Source organism: Tasmannia lanceolata, unplaced genomic scaffold, assembly GCF_043159265.1.
Source record: "Tasmannia lanceolata isolate RefF3 unplaced genomic scaffold, GAP_Taslan_0.1 ptg000040l, whole genome shotgun sequence".
Taxonomy (NCBI): Eukaryota; Viridiplantae; Streptophyta; class Magnoliopsida; order Canellales; family Winteraceae; genus Tasmannia; species Tasmannia lanceolata.
This window is the reverse complement of record NW_027518717.1, coordinates 41516-50000: the sequence shown is the minus strand read 5'-3', so window position 1 is coordinate 50000 and position 8485 is coordinate 41516. Positions and strand designations below refer to the sequence as shown.

The following is an 8485-nucleotide window of genomic DNA, read 5'->3' as shown; positions in this document are numbered from 1 at the left end:
TGAGTGAATTATTTCAGCTACATGGTTTCTTTCCTTTGAATCAAAATTCAAGTAATGAAAACCTATAATAGAATAAAATAAATCGAATCGAAGTGTTGTATATTTCTATATCTCCCGAGAACCTCCATTTTTGACTTGACTATGAATTCCTGTTGGATCAGATTCTAACGAATTTTTGGGGAACTCATAATAAACCCCTTATTCTCCTTATTAAAATAAAAAGATAAGGACGGGAGAACAAGAATAATAAAGCGGATTATCATACGTATATTTCGTGTAGAAAGATGAATAGGTACATTTATTTAGTTCTACATTCCTTGAACTTATTATATACTTATAATACTTATAATAGATAGACTTATCATAAGATATCTTTTATAACAGGAGATATCTTTTATAACAGGTACAAATATTAAATCGAGGCACCTATTCTATGACAGATCTCAACTTACCCTCTATTTTTGTGCCTTTAGTGGGCCTAGTATTTCCGGCAATTGCAATGGCGTCTTTATCTCTTCATGTTCAAAAAAACAAGATTGTTTAGATCCGATGGGACTAAATCTCATCAATTTATTTCAACACTTGGACTTGGATCATAATACAGATACCTATTTAGTGGAATATGGTACGATATGTGGCTCCCCTCGAACACAAAAATAATACAAATAACAAATAAAAAGGAAAAGGCTGTTATGTTATGCATGCAGATACATGATCTATGGATAAATGCATGTATATGCGGGTATAGCTGTTTTAAAATAGATCGGCGGATATCTATATCTGAAATAGAAAGTAAATGTATCTATATGTTATGTAGATATACATAATGGGATCATATGAAGGGGATGTTATTATTTTATATCTAACCAATTCGATGAATTACTGCTAAGGGTTCACATCATAATAGTGCTAGTTGATGAGAGTTACTTCGGGAGCCAAAAAGGTAAAGTCAAATTCATTTGGCTTATTCTCTCAATTCCAATAGAATGCAACTGGATCTAGTATGAACTGGCGATCAGAACGTATATGGATAGAACTTATAACGGGGTCTCGAAAAACAAGTAATTTCTGCTGGGCCTTTATCCTTTTTTTAGGTTCGCTAGGATTCTTATTGGTTGGAACTTCCAGTTATCTTGGTAGGAATTTGATATCCTTATTCCCGTCTCAGCAAATAATTTTTTTTCCACAAGGGATCGTGATGTCTTTTTATGGGATCGCGGGTCTGTTCATTAGTTCCTATTTGTGGTGCACAATTTCGTGGAATGTGGGTAGTGGTTATGATCGATTCGATAGAAAAGAAGGGGTCGTGTGTATTTTTCGTTGGGGATTTCCTGGAATAAATCGTCGAATCTTCCTTCGATTTCTTATGAGAGATATCCAGTCGATCAGAATGGAAGTTAAAGAGGGCCTTTATTCCCGTCGTGTCCTTTATATGGAAATTAGAGGCCAGGGAGCTATCCCCTTGACTCGAACTGATGAGAATTTGACTCCACGAGAAATTGAACAAAAAGCTGCCGAATCGGCCTATTTCTTGCGTGTACCAATTGAAGTATTTTGAAATAAACTGTGATGAAGAATGAATGTTTTCTTTCTCAGTATGAGGGAAGGAGCTCAGGAATCCCCTTTTACTTTTAATATAAGCGAAGTTTCTTCGGAACGTTCATTCGAGCAAATCATGTTAGATTCTATTTCACCCGTTCTGTTGGTAATGCCGCTGTACTGTGGCCTATAGAATAAAGCAAGCAAGCAGGCATATATGGAACAACCATAATAAGAAGCAAGTTTTGTCCACCAAAACTATTTTTATGCATATGGAACTCAACTCAATTCTTTCATATTAGTAAGAAGTCCAATAAGTATGTATTCATCACACATATCAGAACATTTCGGAATACAGTACAGAATTCATCTTTTTAGGCCCAATATTTTGAATTGATACGTTAGATACAGATGGATCATCTCTCATAAATTATCTCCCTTTTGTCATTTGTCAATCGATCTTTCTTTTTATCTTATCCTCTCTTTTGCTCCTTGATGGCCAAACGATTGGATCTTTCATAACCATCCAATTTCTCTCTCCTTTTGCCACTCCTTTCGGATTTCATCATCAATATTCTTCAAAAATATCCCTTCAATTATTCCTGGGCTGTGGGTAGCCAGCCAAACATTTCGAAATAATTGATTGATCGAGGGGGAGTTTTTTTGTCTCAAAATCCGAATAATATTCATTACTTCAAGTGGTTGCATTCATCGAAAGGAACAAATGAAGATGCAATTGGTTCGAATTTGACCATGGGATATCTGGAAACAATATTTGATTATTTCTTTCATTTGAAATGGGCCCTTATTTTTTCATTTCATTTTTATTTGATTCTATTTCTATATTCTTTCCAGATCCAAGGACTAAACAATGAAAAAAAAAAAGTGCCAAAAAAGAAAAAAGCATTGACTCCCCTCCCATATCTTGCATCTATAGTCTTTTTGCCCTGGTGGATCTCTCTCTCATTTAATAAAAGTCTGGAACCTTGGGTTACTCATTGGTGGAATACCAGGCAATCCGAAACTTTTTTGAATGATATTCAAGAAAATAACGTTCTAGAAAGATTCATAGAATTAGAAGAACTATTCCTGTTGGACGAAATGATAAAGGACTACCAGGAGACACAGATACAAAAGTTTCGTATAGGAATCCACAAAGAAACGATACAATTGATCAAAATGCACAATGAAGATCATATCCATATCATTTTGGATTTCTCGGCAAATATAATCTGTTTCGCTATTCTAAGCGGTTATTCTATTCTGGGTAATGAAGAACTTCTCATTTTGAATTCTTGGGTTCAGGAATTCCTCTATAACTTAAGTGACACAATAAAAGCTTTTTCTATTCTTTTATTAACTGATTTATGTATCGGATTCCACTCGCCTTATGGTTGGGAACTAATGATTGGCTCGATCTACAAAGATTTTGGATTTTCCCATAACGATCAAATTATATCTGGTCTTGTTTCTACCTTTCCAGTCATTCTAGATACAATTTTGAAATATTGGATCTTCCATTATTTAAATCGTGTATCTCCTTCACTTGTAGTCATTTATCATTCAATGAATGAATGAAGAACTCATTTGATCCGCTGATATCAATCAAATAATCCCACTCTTTATACTTTTACCCGTCCAGGGAATTCGATTCCTCCTATATTCCAGTACAATTATTCCAGTACAATATCAGAATCGTGGATAGGGAACTATACTATACTAACTATATTAGCTACCTACCTAATTTATTGTAGAAATTTCCGGGATCAATGATTGGACCATGCAAAATAGAAATACCTTTTCTTGGGTAAAGGAACAAATGACTCGATTCATTTCCGTATCGATCATGATATATGTAATAACTAGGACATCTATTTCAAATGCATATCCTATTTTTGCGCAGCAGGGTTATGAAAATCCACGAGAAGCAACTGGGCGTATTGTATGTGCCAATTGCCATTTAGCTAATAAACCCGTGGATATTGAGGTTCCACAAGCTGTGCTTCCTGATACTGTATTTGAAGCAGTTGTTAGAATCCCTTATGATATGCAACTGAAACAAGTTCTTGCTAATGGTAAAAAGGGGTCTTTGAATGTGGGGGCTGTTCTTATTTTACCCGATGGATTCGAATTAGCTCCCCCCGATCGTATTTCTCCCGAGATGAAAGAAAAGATAGGCACTCTGTCTTTTCAGAGTTATCGCCCCACTAAAAAAAATATTCTTGTGATAGGTCCTGTTCCTGGTCAGAAATATAGTGAAATCGTCTTTCCCATTCTTTCTCCGGACCCTGCTACTAAGAAAGACGTTAACTTCTTAAAATATCCTATATACGTAGGTGGGAACAGGGGAAGGGGCCAGATTTATCCCGATGGGGGTAAGAGTAACAATACAGTCTATAATGCTACAGGAGCGGGTATAGTAAGCAGAATAGTACGTAAAGAAAAAGGGGGGTATGAAATAACCATAGCTGATGCATCGGATGGACACCAAGTAATTGATATTATACCTCCAGGACCGGAACTTCTTGTTTCAGAGGGTGAATCTATCAAGCTTGATCAACCATTAACGAGTAATCCTAATGTGGGTGGATTTGGTCAGGGAGATGCAGAAATAGTACTTCAAGATCCATTACGTGTCCAAGGGTTGTTGTTCTTTTTGGTATCTGTTATTCTGGCACAAATCTTTTTGGTTCTTAAAAAGAAACAGTTTGAGAAGGTTCAATTGTCCGAAATGAATTTCTAGATACATGGATCCATCAAATTGGTAAAAAGAGACGAACTATTGTTGATCGATGCAATTATGTATGATCAAAAAAATAATGAAAAGCTTTTTTCTTTATACTGTTTTTCGGCGAGATGTCAGGAATTGTTTGTGCCCCGTTCCTAGTAATAATATGTATATTCTGAAGAAGGCTACTTGACATTTTTTTTTTTTTCAAAAAAAAAATTGGAGTGGTGTGACTATGCCAGGCCTCTTAATCCCAGATTATAAATGCCATGTAATGCATCAATAGTTTTTGATTCTATTGTACCTAATAGAATCGAATTCTATTAGATAATAGGCAAGGAAGAAAATAAATGGCAAGGAATAAATGAAAGTAACAAATGATTCTAGGAGGGATTGCTCGTCTTACTAATCTTCCACACAAGAAAAGGAATTTTTCACCCTTTTCCTGTGTGGAAATAATAATGATTCTTGATCCTGTTCGTTAAAGATTACGATTTTCTTTTCCAGGACTATTATAACCTCTTTCTTTAGATTCATAAGCAGTAGTGGACAAACAAAAAAAAAGGGGGGGGGCGGGGGGAATCACTCATTGAGCAAATAGAACTTCTTCAATGAACTTATAAAAAAAAAAAAAGCAAATTTTCGCTGTGATGAGATAATCAATAAGGATTTGGATATGTGCAAAAATCCAAGATTTTCACTTTTTTTTTTTCACCACACTCGGGCATTAAATTAAGTGTCTTTTGCTTGAAATTTTATTTATGGAGTAAGGTTCATTTCCATACTAATTGGAATTGATTTGAAGAATGTCTCATCTGTAGAAATCCATATTGTGTCATCCATAAAATCGATTGATTCCTTCTTTCTTCTTGCTTCGGAAGAGTCCGTCCATACTATAGAGGAACAGATACTATGACAATCAAGGGATTAAATTCTTCAAAAACATCATTAGAAACAAAGGAATGGGGTGGTTTTAAACATCGGATCGAAGCAAAGGATCCGTTTTGTCATTTCTACGAATCAAATATTCTTCTTATGTTGACTGAATGAATTTCCAACCTTTATGTTATGAAATGGATCAAAGTCTCGCTGGAAGAGTAAGAACTCAACAGGACCTTACCCCTCTTTGTTTTGTCTGATTCGAGGGGTAAGGTCCTGTTGAGTTCTTACTTTTTCATGTCCACAATCCGGTTCTCATCCGATCACTATAGGGATGAGCCCAATCCGGAGTATGAACCGTAAAAGAAAATACCTATTGAACCAATCACAGGAATACCAGTTACAGTACCTATCAGCCAAAGAGGAATCCTTCCAGTAGTATCGGCCATTTACCCCGCTTCCCTCCACATTTCATCAAGTGGTCATGCTAGAGACATAAACAGTCATGGATAATTATGAGGATGATATCCTTCCGAATGGGATAAGAGAATTCCTACTATTCTCTTTCTTTCTCTCAATTGAAGAAATAATTGGAAAATAAAACAGCAAGTACAAAAATGAGTAATAACCCCCAGTAGAGGCTGGTACGATTCAATTCAACATTTTGTTCGTTCGGGTTTGATTGTGTCGTAGCTCTATAATTCAGATTAGGTTTATCGTTGGATGAACTGCATTGCTGATATTGACCCCAAAAAAGAAACGGTAGGTACAGCCAGTCCGTGAACGGCCAACCAGCGCACTGTAAAAATTGGATAGGTTCGATCTATGGTCATTGAGGCCTCCTAAAAGGATCTACTAAATTCATCGAGTTGTTCCAAAGGGTCAAAACGGCCAGTTATTAAGGAATCCCCTGTCGGCTCTCTGTGAAATACTCGTTTGGCCGAGGGCTTCCAAACACATCATAAGCTAAACCCGTGCTGACGAATAACCAACCCGCAATGAATAGGGAAGGTATAGTAATACTATGAATAACCCAGTATCGAATACTGGTGATAATATCAGCAAAAGAACGTTCTCCCGTGCTTCCAGACATGCTGAGCTCCACATATTCTTGTACAGTCAAAGGGGGATCGATTCCTTGAAAGATGGGATCAGTAAATGGAAAACTACTGATATTTCATCTTTGTGAGATCGTCAATATTGTACCGAAGGTGTATTTAGAGTATACCGAATCAGTATAGCTATCCTTCCTCTGACACAGCAACGCAGTTTCAATCAGTATCGAAAAGAAATGGTACATAATTCCCCTTTTCCTTTCTTGTTACTTGTCTATGCGGAACCGCGTGTCATTCAATCAAAAATTGATCAAATTTCTGTAGTATAGGGTTTCAAGTATTGGCTTTGGACTAGAAACTGAAGTTCTTAGTAAAGTTTGAGTCAACGGGTTCTAGTTCTAATAATTAATGAACGAGATTATCATATTCCACACAATTCAATTAGATGCAAAATATAGAAATCCCCTCTCATGGTTGTAGAAAAGATATTTTTCTTTTTTTCTAATCCTTTCATTTCAAGTAATTGGTTGGTTCTACAGTAGTAGATAGTATTCGATGAAAGAAAGAGAAGAAACAATAAATAGTTTGAACAATCAATATTCGTGATGCAACCATTACTGGATTAGATCCAAAGGTTCCTTCTTGACCTAGCTACAAGGATGGAACTCCATGATATGGAAAGACAGACTGTGGAACCTAAAAGGATAATAGGAATTGATAAATTGAAAAAGAAAAGAAATAAATGGTCAAAATGGAAATTCTTTTGAAATCCAATTCTTTTATTCTATAGTTATTCAAAGATAATTTCATTTTTGAATGAAGTTACACGACACAGTTCTTCTGACTATTACTTTACTCACGAGTTGCTCAATGAATCTGTTGATTTGAAATCCCGACATTGGTAGATGTCACAGATGATAAATCAATCTTTTTTTTTTTTTCTACCTCTGCTACTCTATCTTTGTCAGTGCCGTCTATAATGACTGATGAATCAAGAACTTTCAATTGGAACTGATTCTGTCAATTGGTATTTTTTCTGATCATCACATCTCGCAAAAATTGAAACTTAGGTAAGTGCTTTATAAACATATGTAAAAAAAAAAGAACGTATCTCATTTAGCTCCTTCATGCCCACTATAACTAGTTATTTCGGTTTTCTACTAGCTGCTTCAACTATAACCCCAGCTCTATTGATTGGTCTGAGCAAGATACGACTTATTTGAAATTAATTGAATGAATAATTCATCAAAATAAATAGTTCTGTGAGATTTCAGGTATTCGATAGTTCCTTCCCGCGTTAATTACCAATTCTTGATCATTGAGATTCATGGGTGATTCGGAGTAATATTTAGGGATAGATATTACCTCTATTTTTACCCTTTCCAACAAATTGAAATGATTGAAGTTTTTCTATTTGGAATCGTCTTAGGTCTAATTCCTATTACTTTGGCCGGATTATTCGTAACTGCATATTTACAATACAGACGCGGAGATCAGTTGGACCTTTGATTGAGTAACATCTCTTTTTTGATTGACCTCCTTCTTAAGCTGCAGGAGGTCAAATTCAGGTTGCAGTTCAAGTTAGTAAAGTTATTTTATTGTGATTCAACATTACAAAAACAGAATCACGCTCTGTAGGATTTGAACCTACGACATCGGGTTTTGGAGACCCACGTTCTACCGAACTGAACTAAGAGCGCTTTCTTATGACAGGAGATACAACTGTAAAGAAAGGGATTCTTTTTGTACCCCCAATACACCTTGCATGCATGTAGTATCATAAAATGCAAAATTATGTCCAGTCCAGTCCAATTTGAATCGATCTCAACTGATCCCTCGTTACTGCCCATAGGAGAAGTAATAGGTAGGGATGACAGGATTTGAACCCGTGACATTTTGTACCCAAAACAAACGCGCTACCAAGCTGCGCTACATCCCTTTCAATTGTTGTACAGTTTCATTGTAGGGAATCCTTGTCTTGTTTTCCACATCGTTATTTCCTAATATCTAGAGACAATTTCTCTTGCCATTTCTTCTTTTTGATTTCATATAATCAAAGAATTATATACATATGAAACCTAACGTATAAAAAAATGAATATTTATCGGTAATGCTCAGTAAGAAAGGGTCATCTTTTTCTGTTTTAGGGACAAGTAGATCTAATCCACCGGATTATTGTACATATTCATTTTCATTTTAGTTCGGGATTAGGGATTTCGTGTACAAATACAAGTGATCTTTAGCTACAGATACATCTGATCATATATGTATTCCAATAAAGAAG

The 8485-nt window shown here is 35.7% G+C and overlaps 2 non-coding genes across 2 annotated transcripts; both read right to left on the bottom strand.

Annotated features, from left to right (window-relative positions):
* Positions 1 to 7827: 7827 nt before the first annotated feature.
* Positions 7828 to 7901, bottom strand: TRNAW-CCA (transfer RNA tryptophan (anticodon CCA)). The gene has a single exon. It is a non-coding gene; the product is annotated as a tRNA-Trp (tRNA).
* Positions 7902 to 8066: 165 nt separating this feature from the next.
* TRNAP-UGG (transfer RNA proline (anticodon UGG)) lies at positions 8067 to 8140 on the bottom strand. The gene has a single exon. It is a non-coding gene; the product is annotated as a tRNA-Pro (tRNA).
* Between the last annotated feature and the right edge of the window lie 345 nt (positions 8141 to 8485).